The sequence below is a fragment of the Pavona decussata genome, unplaced genomic scaffold (assembly GCF_977016875.1).
Source record: "Pavona decussata unplaced genomic scaffold, jaPavDecu1.1 SCAFFOLD_386, whole genome shotgun sequence".
Classification (NCBI taxonomy): domain Eukaryota; kingdom Metazoa; phylum Cnidaria; class Anthozoa; order Scleractinia; family Agariciidae; genus Pavona; species Pavona decussata.
In genome coordinates, this window is record NW_028145758.1 from 3,920,315 (window position 1) to 3,933,644 (window position 13,330).

General features: G+C 38.6%; 1 pseudogene across 1 annotated transcript in view; it reads right to left on the minus strand.

The window, feature by feature from the left end:
• Nucleotides 1-13,315, minus strand: part of LOC146451754 (allene oxide synthase-lipoxygenase protein-like) — a 38,491-nt pseudogene extending 25,176 nt beyond the window's left edge. The window contains exon 1 of the transcript XR_014859968.1: nucleotides 12,848-13,315. The product of XR_014859968.1 is annotated as an allene oxide synthase-lipoxygenase protein-like (transcript). The remainder of the gene's footprint in view (nucleotides 1-12,847) is intronic.
• Between the last annotated feature and the right edge of the window lie 15 nt (nucleotides 13,316-13,330).

A 13,330-nucleotide genomic window follows, 5' to 3' on the forward strand; every position in this document is an offset into this window, starting at 1 on the left:
CAGAGATTCTGATTTCCACCGCAATGGTACAAAACTGCACATTTTCAACCCCTGTCAGGGACAAGCATTTTTACATTGCCCTAAAATTGACCTCCCATTTCCCCTTGGGGTGTAGAGCAATAATAACTAACTATTCACATGGAGTTAACATTTGGCAACAACAACAACAACAACAACAAGCAAGAGAGGATCAAAAGTATGAATTCTCCATACATCTTCCAATACATACCCAGCTGTTCACTATTTATGACTTTTTTAGGTCAACCATACAACCAGAGTTTTTTTGTTTTTTGTTTACGTACAGATAATTTTTTTAAAAATTAATTTTTGATTCTTGATGACTGACCTAAAAATAAACCAAGGGGAATCGTCATCATTCCAATAAGTCATGTAAGACCATTAGAGGATTAAGCCCACACATATACTTGATCCTCTCTTATGACAACCAAAACTATATCCACCATAACTTTAGCTGGTAATTCTAGTTGTCATAGCAGTTTCCATGTCCACATATATAACGCTTGTAATATGAAAACTCTACAAACAGTATCTTCATTTAACATAAAGTTTGAAGATCCTTAAGCATAATATAAACAAGGCTGTTTTCACGCCAAAAATGAGTTGTTCATTACATAATTAGTTATGTAATGTAATTTGAAAACAACTCAACAAACTTATCGTTTTCAAAGTGATGTTGTAATGTTCTTGCTTACAGTTTGTAAAATGTCAAAAAAAAAAAAAATGATTTAATGTGGAACCTTGCCAGTATACAACAAAGATGCATTATCATTTAATTAGGCCAAAATTTAAAACCAAATTCTAAAAACTGATCAATTTTAGTTTTTATTTGTCTGAGACAGTACAAGTATCAGACAAAATGGTCAGTAAAAGAAGAAGAAAAAAAAAGCCGAAAAACCAGTATATAATACTAACATATTCTTTAAGGCTTTGCCCCACTATAAGCTAGCATAATGTTGAAACACCTACTTAGATACTCACTTCAAAGATCAGAATAATGTTTGGGGTAACATGTTTTATACTTTGGAAATAAAATACAATGTGACTGGATTGTTCAGCCATTGTGATGGATGATAGTTGTTACAGTGGTGAAGAAGCTTTCTCCATCTTAGGAATATTTTGGGATGTTATCAGTATGATTTATTTGCAAGTTCTTCTAACTGTAAAGTATACACGCTGAAGGTGATTCCATCACTGATAGGTCAGAGGGACATGCACTATTCATGGTTAAAAATGGGCATGGGTGTTATTTCAACACGTTGCAACAGTTATTGCAGTTCCCCTCCCCCTACCCCTCTCTTCTCCAAAGTGGACTGAATTTCATGTTTCCTCTCTAAAACCGAGATTTTATGGTTTTGGATAACCAGTACAATACAAGAAAGTAGGCTTCAAGTGACATTAGTCTCTTACAGTATTTTTAGTACGAGTTGCGTCAAGATATCTGCACAGCCCCATGCATAATTATCTATACATTTGGCACACTTTGTTTTCACGCTCGTCGTTTTTGGAAGTGGGTTACTGTGACAGTTGTGCATGGATAAATAATGTATGGGGCTGTGCGGAAATCTTTCCCGAATTGCTTAGATATTGTTTCTAATAAAATGTTGGAGTTGAAAATTTTATTTGTTTCATCAAGATCCTTCCTTCGAAAATAAAAAACCGAAATCTACACGTCAAAATACGGGGAAAGCGTTCTGCGGTATAGCTTGCGGTTAAATTTTTATTTTCGTTTTTATTTATTTATTTATTTATTTTTTTGCGTGTGTGTGTGTTTGGCTGTGGATGATAAATTGATTAATATAAAACGTAAAACAACGGAAATGAGCATCATCCCAACCACAGCACATTCGTCATAACCAGATAAATCCTCGACAAGTGACATAAATCGTTTCAATAATAAACAGAGGCGGTTCTTTACTCACGTCTTTTTCCTGCGAGGCGCTGTGAAAGCTTGAAACATGTCAAGTTTAACCAGCCTTCGATTGAGTTGTATACATCTCCCGTAATGGCGGACGACTCGTGTGGAATGGAAACCAGGCTACGTAAATAAACAAACCTCTTTAACGCAAATGTATTACAAATCCTGTGTTCACTCGCGAACGATAAAAGTCCACGAGCTGCTATGTTGCATCAACGGCTATGCGATGAGAATCGAAGGAAAAAAGTTTGAATTCGAAGATACCATCGTTTGGGTTTTTGTGATGCATTCTTCGGTTGAATGGTTACAAAAAGGCTGTATTTGCAAATTGGCGCCCAAAAAAAGGCGCGCTTTTTCAGTTTAATGTATTTCTCTGAGTCATTTTGCATTAATCGTATCTCGCATAATTATGTCATTCCGCAATTCTTATTTTGCATAATTATGCCATTCCGCACGTCTTTCCACATTCCATTCCGCAAACTCTTTCCGCCTTTTACCCTCACCGCTTAACGATTGCTCTTTGCCTTTGCCCCCGGGCCTTTGCCTTACCGAAAAATCATTTCATCTGGTAACAAGAAACATTAAAAGCATGAAATATTACGATTTAAAGTTCTTTAGACCATGCAGCCGGCTCTTGTAAGTTGTTGGATGGCGCTACTCTATTGACGTAAAAAAGTTGGTAGATCCACGATTTCAAAATATATATATAAACTAAATGATAATGCGTTTGTTTTTACGAAGTTGTCTGAAAATTTTATTACGAAATTGGCAAGAATTGCTCTTAACACCCTGGCGGAAACGGAAAAACGTTTGCTTCATCGGTCTAAATGGTTTTCGAGTGACGCTCGGCTTTACTCGTTCAAAGTCCAACATCTGTCGCAAAGTAGCGGTTCAGGGTTTTGCATATACAGCCAACAATCTACATTTATTTACAAACAACAACCTTCATGGCTCCGTTTGTTGTGGTGAATTGGAAGCAGTTCCAAACCCTCATCCAAGTTGGAATTTGGTCGTGTTGTAACAATAAAAGTTAGTCATGCAGCTAAAGTCGAAAGCATTTGAATACAAAACAACTAGTACTGAAAGTTATGAAAATCGACCTTAAACAGCTTGTTTCTTAACATATATCTGTTTAAAATGTTTAATCGAGCAAACACTCTGCAGAGCTTATGCTTTTCCAGGGGACATAAAGAGGAGAGACATTAGGAACGAGATTGCTTGATTGCCGCTCTACTATTTCCCTGATGAGCTCGCAGACAAGGATTCGAGGAATAAGAGAAAGAGGGAATGACCTGTCGTTTGTAACGAAGAACGTGATAGACAATCCAGTCAAACTAGGCAAAACCGGAAAATTGTTTCCAGTGAAGTACATTATCTTCAAACTGAAGCTATGACAATCGCAGCAGAACATCTTGCTGCTAGCGTAACAGCCTTTAAAATTCTTTCACTTACCTTCCTTACGTTGATTTGCTGCTCCACGTTTTTGCTGCCGAACGCGCGCAAAGAAAGAACTTTGTAGAATAAAAACAGGAACGAATAGCGTGACGTTTCTATAATGAAGAATCCAGTCAAACTTAATTAAGGCGAAACCGGAAAATTGTTTCAAATGTAGCGTGGCTTGAATGTATTACTTTGGAACTGAAATAATTGAAAGTCTGTCCAGTTTACACTGAACATCTCAGATTTCTTGCTACATATTTGATATGTATCTCACTGATTCAATATTTTTTTCGTAATATTTCTCACGGATACACTGTTCTGCTGCTATAAATATTGAAATAATTTCAGAGCTAAAGAGTATTCATTTGATAATCGACAATGTGACTCAAATTTAAATTTGCCTCCCCCTGGGGTTAACACTTCCTGTTTATCCTACACCGGGCGTTTCTCGGCCGTTGTCATGGAAATGATTGAAGCAAATAAAGAGTTTTGTTATCCTTTACAATCACCTTTTTATTTTACAAGGTTTTGCCATACCGACAAATCATTTCCTCTGATGGTCAGTAACATTAAAGGAATGGCATGGAATTTGTTGAAAGCAACACTCGAAAACAGTTGCATTGAACACTTCACCGAATCGCTCTGACTCCTTTGGGGGAAACGGAAGAATTGTTTGCTTTCTCTGTGGTTCTTATACGATTTTTATTTAATGAAAAATCACAGTCCAATATCTGTTACAAAGTGGACGCTGCAAAAAGCGACTCAGGGTTTAGTATATGTAATCAAATGGTATACTCGTGAGATTAGGAAATAATTTCACGCGCGTTTTGTCAAAATTCTAATAATTTCCCTCTCCTTATTTCACGAGTACACACTTTGATTACCTCTTAATTTCATGGGTGACAAATTACGCTCACAATCGTGGTCGGTTCCGTCTGTTACACACGCAGGCATGAAACCGCTCAAGTGCTTTTATCCCACTGCTCAGGACGAACCGTCTCAGGGTATTTTTCAAGGTCATTTTCATCACACCAGTTCTCAAAACCCTCACCCAGTTAATTGACTGTGCTCTTTCGCGTATTTAGGTTTTCTGTAGTGTCTTTTGATGCGGTAACTTCTTTCATCCGTAACATCTTTAAACCTGGACGCCATCTTGGCAACTGAGATATAGAGAACGTTGCCATAGCAATTTTTGCAATTTCACATGCATGTGAAATTATAAATTAACGATGAAATTTCGCGCCAAAATTAAGGAGTAATTTGTCACCCATGATATTATTTGCTTTAGCCAGCAATCTACAGTCATCCACAAAGTAACCGCATTCGAGGCTATATTTGTTGTAGGAAATTGGAAGGAGTTTCAAACACGCATCGCAACTGGGATCAGTTGTGTGCGTAACCCTTAAAGATAGCCATCAACCTCAACTGGACAGAAATCTTAACAAAAGTGAACCTAGTTTTAATTAATGGCCTTAGCTCCCACGAGTCTCCTGTAGCTCAGTGGTTGAGCATCCAAACTAGTAATCGGAAGGTTATCGGTTCGACTCCGGATAGGAGCACTCGGATTTCCTTCTTCCGAGTATGCCTGTGTCATTCATTCACTGAAATACGTCACTCACAATGATGTATCATCTTTAAATTGAGAGTCATGACAATCCAACGTGAAAAGCCTTTTTCTTAATAGCATAGTTAATACTAACTATGTTAATAGATATCTTTCTCCGAGCTTCTTGTTTGCCCCTCTAGATTTCAACTGATTTGAGTAATACGAGAAAGAGGGAATGGCCTGTCGTCAGTTTATAATACTGTTACCGCACCCTGGGTTCGCTAACACAGAACGCGAAGAACACTTTATTCTTCAGTTTTAATATCGTCTGCGAGCAACACACTCTTACAATCTGCTCTGCTTACACGACCACATGGCATGCCCTAATATGGACCTACCATATTTGGGCACTATGTAACACAACAGCCCGTTACAAAGCAATCAAATTGTTACAGGGAAGTGGTGCTAACTACACGGCAACAAACAATAACGCTGATGACTTCTTATATTTTTGATATCTTAACTGAATATATGTGCTATGTTTGTAAATACCTTTTACGTTACTTAACTATTGCTTTATTTATTGGTTTATTCAGAAATCTATTTAACAATTATTCAATGAGCGCGCGTTGGATATGAGATGGTAAATAGCCAACGAGGCACGAAGCGTCGAATTGGCTATAACCAATCTCATATCCAACAAGCGTGAATGGAATAATTGTTTTATTAAATTCTCCCCGTTTGGATATTGCTGTTGAAATTAAAACGACTGGCTTCCGACCAAAGCGACAACGTAATGATCACATGACACGCGCATGCAGCTCTTTGCGAACGGAGTTGAATGAAAAATCGAAAGCGAAGTAAACTCTGTTTTTTTTTATAAGAACCTTTTTTATAAGAACGTTGATATTTTGCTAATCTGTATATAAAATCAACGTACCAAATGTAAATTAGCCAAAATACTTAGTACATGTTTTGTATAACTTTAACAATGGTAACACACATCTCGGTTTGTCATAATCAGCAGTTCTTGATGATCTCAGCACGTCCGCATTGATTTACTGAAATACATGTAGTGTATACCATGTAATTTAAGAACATCTTAAGAACGTTTTCAGCCTCAGATCGCAAAAAAATATAAGAACGTTCAGCCTCAGCTCCAAAATTAGACGTTCTTATAAAAAAAACAAAACAAAAAAAAAACAGAGTGTACATACATTTCAAATTCAAGAAACGTTCAAGTGTATGAGTAACAGCCTTTCTGAGACAAGCATTCAAGTGCTTTTGAAGTTTCAGCTCATCGAGAAGCATAACAGTTGTGCACATTTGAGCAAATGTTCTGCTGTGTGGTGCCGAGCGAAGGAAGGGATCCAGGACGCGGCTTTTTTTATGCTGAACTGAATTCCTCGCAGACGTTTTAACAGACTTAAGGCAAGCCGAGTCCAAGTGTACGAGGTACAACCTCACAGACACAAGCATTCAGTGCAAGTTCTTAAACTTAGAGCTTATTTAGAAGCGTAAGAGCTGTGCACATTTGTGCAAATGTTTTGCTGAGTGGTGCCGAGCGACGGATTTCATGCGTACGGATTACATAGATGAACTAAGAACTTTTGCGACTGGAGTCCTCGTAAACGCGTAGAAACATAAAGGCAGGCATTAACCTCTTCTTGAGAATTTTTTTGATCGGCTTTAACCTCTCACCACCAGGATTTGCAAGTTATCCTGAAATTTAACCGGTTGTTATTGTTATTGTTGTTATGTAATCTAAATCGTAAAATCAGGCAATTTTTCTGATTTTAAAGGAAACTTCAGAGATTCGCGAAAACTAATTATATAACAAGTGGTTGTCAAAATGATGTTTTTTTCTCATTTTAAGGTAAAATGTTCAGAGAAATCAAATTTTGGGCCATTTCAGTTTAAAGAAAAGCTATTTCTTAAAGCGTTTTTGTCTCATTACACTTAGCTTGAGCATTTTATTTCAAAACGCCCTTCAATGAACAGCGCAGTGCATACGACATAGACCTTTTTCATAAATATCGGCCGATTTATTATTCTTTTCAATACATGTTAATTAGCCCTGCTAACCTCATTTCAGAGTAAAAATTCTTTTGAATTTGGACATGCTGACGAGGCTAGTAGGGCAAATTTTTATTAATACTTAACAATTATTCACCAAAGTGGAGGTGAATAGTCGCGGCGAGGTAAATATCCATCACTTTCACCGACACTGAGGTGAATAATAGGCCTTATCACGGTTTTCGACACCATTTTGACGAGTAGGCAAACACGTCTGAAATAAGAGCGTTTGTATGGAAATCCGATGTCAAATAACTTTCAGCAAACATCGCTTCTAAAAAATTCATGAATTGGAAACTTTCAGCACTAGTAAAAGGATTTTAAGAAAAAAAATTGGAGGGATGTAGTTGTGCTAGAAAGCGTCCAGTCGTGTTTTAAATTTTCCATACATTTGTCTGTATAGCGAACCAGCCGTGCACTGCTACTAAAAATAGTTCGCGAAAAAAAAAAATACAGACAAATGTATGGAAAGTTCAAAACACGACTGGACGCTTTCTGGCACAGCTACATCCCTCCAAATTTTTTTTTTTTTTTAATTCTTTTTCTAGTGCTAAAAGTTTCCAATTCATGAATTTTTCAGAAGCGATGTTTTATGAAAATTATTTGACATCGGATTTCCATACAAACATTGTTATTTCAGACGTGTTTGCCTACTCGTCAAAATGGCGTCGAAAACCGTGATAAGGCCTATTGTTTTAGTATATACCACACAAGCTGAATAAGAAATGGACCAAAACTTACTTAATTTTTTCAATATACCGACAAATGGCGCGAAATTTCAAAATCTCGCGCGCCGCGCGGTAAGCGATTTCGTATTGTAGAATTAGTTCCGTCTCGCTTTCTTGTAGACAAATAAAACTTCTAGAGGCACTTGTTTAGTTGCTACGTGCTTTTCTTCGATTGTTGTGTGAAATTTGTCCTGTTGTTGAAACCATACTGCAAAACATTAGATGTTTCATTGTTTACATTGCATTTTTATTTTTTGCCTTAGAATATGAGGCTTAAAAGATTAAATAATTTACCATGTAATGCCGTCAAACCAAAATTTGTTGTATTTTTGGTAATAGCCGTCTCTTTTATCGAAATATTTTCCTCTTAAGTGACCGTGGCGAAAAAGGTTATCATCTTGTTTCTCTTTGGTTGCTCGGAGGTGAATAGTACTTGGCTAATCACCTCCGAGCTAGCCAATCAGCGCGCGCAAAAAGCACTATTCACTTGTGTGGTATATACTAAAAAAGAATAATTTATCAGCCGCCATTTATGAAAAAGGTCTATGATAGAACACGCCCGATTTTTGGAGGTCCAAATTTCCCGAGAAACTGTCGTGGAGTCTTCTTCTTTTGTTGTCGAGGCTTTTTTTTTTTAAATTGTTTGTCTGTACTTTCAATTGTTTTCTTTTCACTCAATGACCCCAAATGTTCTCAACCTTAGCCATTTTGTAGCCCTAAACTCAACAATTAACCCCAAGCTTCCTTCCACTCCTAAGCCCAAAAGTTAACCTAAACGTTTCTTAAGTCGGGCCATTTATAAACCCTAAACTCAAAATTTAACCCTAAGCTTTCAAACTCTAGCCATTTTTTAGGCCTAAGCTCCAAATTTAGCGCTTTCTTAGTCCTAGCCATTGTTTAACCCTAAGCTCAAAAATGAACCCTTAACTCCCTTAACCATAGCCATGTTTTTTAAACAAAGTTAAAAAATTAGCCCCTAGACCTAGAGGTCTCAACCTTAGTCATTCTTTCCATACATTTGTCTGTATAGCAAACCAGCCGTGAACTGCTACTAAAAATAGTTCGCGGGAAAAAAATACAGACAAATGTATGGAAAGTTCGAAACACGACTAGACGCTTTCTGGCACAGCTACATCTCTCCAATTTTTTTTCTTAAAATCTCTTTCCTAGTGCCAAAAGTTTCCAATTCATGAATTTTTCAGAAGCGATGTTTTATGAAAATTATTTGACATCGGATTTCCATACAAACACTGTTAATTCAAGCGTGTTTGCCTTCTCGTCAAAACGGCGTCGAAAACCGTGATAAGGCCTATTTCGAAAGCTGTTGATGAGGTCCCTGAAGAGACGCCCTGTGATGACACCTGTAAGCCTGAGTTGTTTTCGCCATCACCTCAGGATTTGGGTGATTGTTCTATGCCTGAGAATGCGTCCCAAGACGTTCCTGAAAAACCTCTAGGCGCACCGAAAGTTTTATGTGATTTGTTTAATTGTTGTACGAGATACGAATCAGCTCCGAAGTTTACGTAGAACTTGAAGGATAGTGACCGCCGTGTGCGACTTCGCAAAGAATTATCTGTTGTTTTTTTGGTCGATACACTGACAAGTGAGCAGCCAAGAGATTATCAATGGTTTTGATGCGGCCGGTATAGACGTAGATGAAATTTTGTCTATCCAGCGACGGGCGTCAGATAACACGTGGATGGTAAGCTTTCGATCGACCGATGCGAAAAACGTTGCCCTTGGTGTCCTGTCCGTATCGATTGCTGGCTGCACAGTTTTCTTAGACGACTGTGAGAATCGTGTGATGATTGTTAAGATCTACGGAGTGCCTAATGAATTACCGGACACTGTTTTGATCAATCGACTTTGGCATTATGGCAAGGTTTTTTCTTTTCGTTGGGACAGAGTCGCCGCTAATATCTATAATGGTGTGCGTACTGCTAACATGCAGTTGAATTTGCCCATCCCGCCAACTATTTTTGTTGCGGGCGAGTCAATACGAATCTGGTATCCATCTCAGCCTAAAATGTACCGTCGCTGCGGGGATGTTGGCCACGTGGCCGCAAAATGCTCATCGTTCCGGTGCTTTAATTGTGAAGCGCCGGGCCATAGGATTGAAGATTGCCAGTCACCGCCCCTTTGCTCTATTTGTCTTGAGAAAGACCATGACGTTTCAGTATGTCCTTTTTTCAGTGTTATACAGCGCAAATGTGGTTAACGAATCTGGCGGATCTCTAAACCCCGATGATGTGGAGACCATTTCGGACTCAGCTTCGTCGCCTGCTGCATCGCCTTCTTACGCCAAGGTGGCCTCTCGTACACCAGAGCAAGCGGAGGCCATTAAAGCTGCCGAGGCGGCGAGATCGGTCTCCAAGTAGCCTTCGTCCAAGTCTTCCAAGGACTCAAAGGATTCTGTAAAACAACAGCCCAAGAAGCCACCCAAGCCGAAAGCAGCGAGTGAGCCACCGCCTTCAAGTGTCCAAAAACCATCCTCGGACTGTAAACGTACTACACAGGAAAAGGCGGAGTGTGAGCGCCATCGTCATCATCATAATCACGAGGAGGACTCTGATCATGCGTTCGTGAAGGTGAGGGCTAGGCGTCATTTTAGACCGCCGCTAGCAGCACCAATGTCGTTGAAAATTGTATCTTTAAAGGTTGGGGGTCTTGGCACCCCTGCTAAGCGATTCGCTGTTTTGCGCGAGCTTGGGCATTTGAATGTATGATTTATTTTTATTACAAAAAAACTCATGTGTCCACTAAGAAGGTCGCGGACGAAATCGCTCTTTGTTGGCCTGGCCAATGCTTTTGCTCTTTTGGGAGAGGCAAATCTGCTGGCAAATCTGGTAGCTTTATTTGTCTCTCCCAGATTTTCGGGCCATATCTTTCGTTTTTTATTTGATTCTGACGAGCGCGTTTTAAGTGCATTGGTGCTACTAGGGTCTATGAGTCTTAATGTTGTTAATATCTATGCTCCAAACACTGTCTCGTAGCGTAAAACCTTTTTTGAGTGGTTACATGATTATTTTATTTCTAATGGTTCTCGCGTTATTGCTGCTGACTTTTTTAAAAATTGTATTGATAACAAATTAGATCGCTATTCTGCTAATACTTTGCTGTCGGACAAAAAGTGTCTTAGGGCCTTTTTGTCCGATTTTTTTTGAGCGATGTTTGGCGCAAATTGAATCCGCGCGGTGTTTCTTTTACTTGGTCTAATCTGATCACTCGCTGGCTACTCGTATTGATGGTTTTTTGCTGTCTCGTTCTTTGTTTAAATTTGTTTGTTCAAACAAGGTTTTACCGTGTGTTTTTTCCGATCACGATTTCAGTTGTAGTTCTCGATTTTTCTTTTGATGGTTTTTCAAATAATCGAGATGGTGTTTGGAGATTAAATATCGCTCTTTCGGCTGATCATGAGTTTAAGCGTGAGATTTCTTCTGTTTTTGATCGCCAAAAGAGTGTTATTGCCGACTTGGTGGGATGATCTGAAACTTGTCATTCGTTCTGCTTGCATTAATTACTGCACACGTAAGTGTCAGTCTGTAAATCGTGAGCGGAATTTTTTAACTAAGCGTTTAATTCTTGCTAAAATGCTTTCCATGCTGGTGACAATTCTGTCGTTTCCGAATTGCGAGATGTTGAAAGCGCTCTTTCGTCTATTATTTCTCGTGAGGCGGAGGGCGCTAAAATTCGATCGCGTGCCAAGTGGATCGAGGAAGGAGAAAAGCCCACGCGGTATTTCTTTCGCCTCGAGCAACAGCGTGCGGAGAAAACTTCGTTTGATTCTGTTGTAGATGCTGATGATAGCGAAAAAACTTCACAGGCTGATATTAAGCGGGTTTTTGCGAATTTTTAACGTGATCTGCATGCCAAGGATAATTCTATTGACATGCAGATCCAAACCGATTTGATCGATAGTTTAGAATTTTCTTTGAATGATATTGAGCGTGCTAGTTGTGAGGGCTTATTTACTAAGACGAGCTTTTCTCCGCTTTGAAAGGCCTTCAGACCGGCAAATCGCCTGGCTCTGACAGCCTGCCCACCGATTTCTATTTGTCTTTTTGGGATGACCTGGGTGATATTCGCGTTCTGGTTCTGAACGAGAGATATCGCCTGGGTGTTCTTACGTATATCCAGCGCGAGAGTCTCTTGCGCTTGCTGCACAAAAAGGACCGAAAATTGGCGCCCCATATCGCTTTTGAATACGGTTATAAACTTATAGCTTTCTCCAGAAGCTTGGTGATTATATAACCCTCTAAAACACAAGCAATATACAAGCTCTGTTAATAGATCTAAAGAACAGCTGATTACATAAGTTCACCTGGAAGACCACAACTAATTAAGTACCCTAACAATTAGGTGGTTTACTAAATTACATGAATGGGTTGTTTCTGGAAAACGACCTGCTCACTGCAATGGTCTGGAAGTGTTTTTCTCCCCAATGTTGATCCATTTACCGAAACCTTTTCACAAATAGCTGTTAATTCTGTGCAAGCTGATGGACTGGCCACTCTAGTAAAACTTCAGCGTAATTTAAGCAAATATTAGGAGAGATATTAATTTAAAATATTTATAAGGCCAAGGTAACGAGGAACGTCTGAGCACAGCTGTCAGACGTAAGCATGCAGATTCACATTTTTGTCAATGATATATAAATACCTGAATTATTATTTTTTTTAAATTAAATGCAATTATAACAAAATGGTTAGAATATGCAATTAAAATAATTTGATATATTTCCGACTTATTTTGCCATAGTTTTTCAACAAGTTATCTGATGAAATATGCTTAATCAAGGTCTTCAACTCTCACCAAATACAAAGGGTTTATCTTATTTAATTATTACTTATTTAAGCTTCATTTTAACCACAAACGTACATATTTCATTGACGCCTAACTAAAATGGAAACATACCGGGATTTTAAATTGAATTCTTAAACATAAAAAAGGAGAGATGTCCAATTACATTTACACAACAAAAACCTTTTATGTCAGAGTAAAACAGCTGAAATAGAAAGGGTTTGAAAACAAGTGCGCGCGATTGTTAACTATTGTAGGCCACGAGAAAGGAAAAACATAAATATTAACAAGCAGAATTACAGCAAAGTTTAAAAGACCTACCGAGTTTAAAAGGTCACGTTTGGTTGCATTAACCTTGTGAATTTTTCCCTCCTTGCGCTGTGATGCTTGACTTTGTGAATTGAGCTGTACGCTGCAGATTTTGCAAAAGAATTGTTGCGCCGCCTGCTTGAAGGGAACACCGTTGGGTTGTTGATCATCCAATGCTTTTCGCTTTCTTCCCACACTAAATACCTCAGCATTGTTTGACTGTGTAGCTGGAGGAGGTGGAAGATTTGCTGGCGGTATGCCGGCTGTTTCAGTGACTGGAAAAGAAGAGACGTACTGTTGTAGAGCTGTAAGATGTGGAAGAGCCTTACCTAATATTGTAACCTGCACACTGCAATATTTTTTAATATTGCAGCATGCTTATTTAGCGCGTTTAATTATATTACCCCTGATAATTTCCCTGCTGACAAAAACGGACCGCCTCCGTTTTCCTCAGACAGTTGTTTTGTCATCTTAAAGACTACAATCGTTGATTTT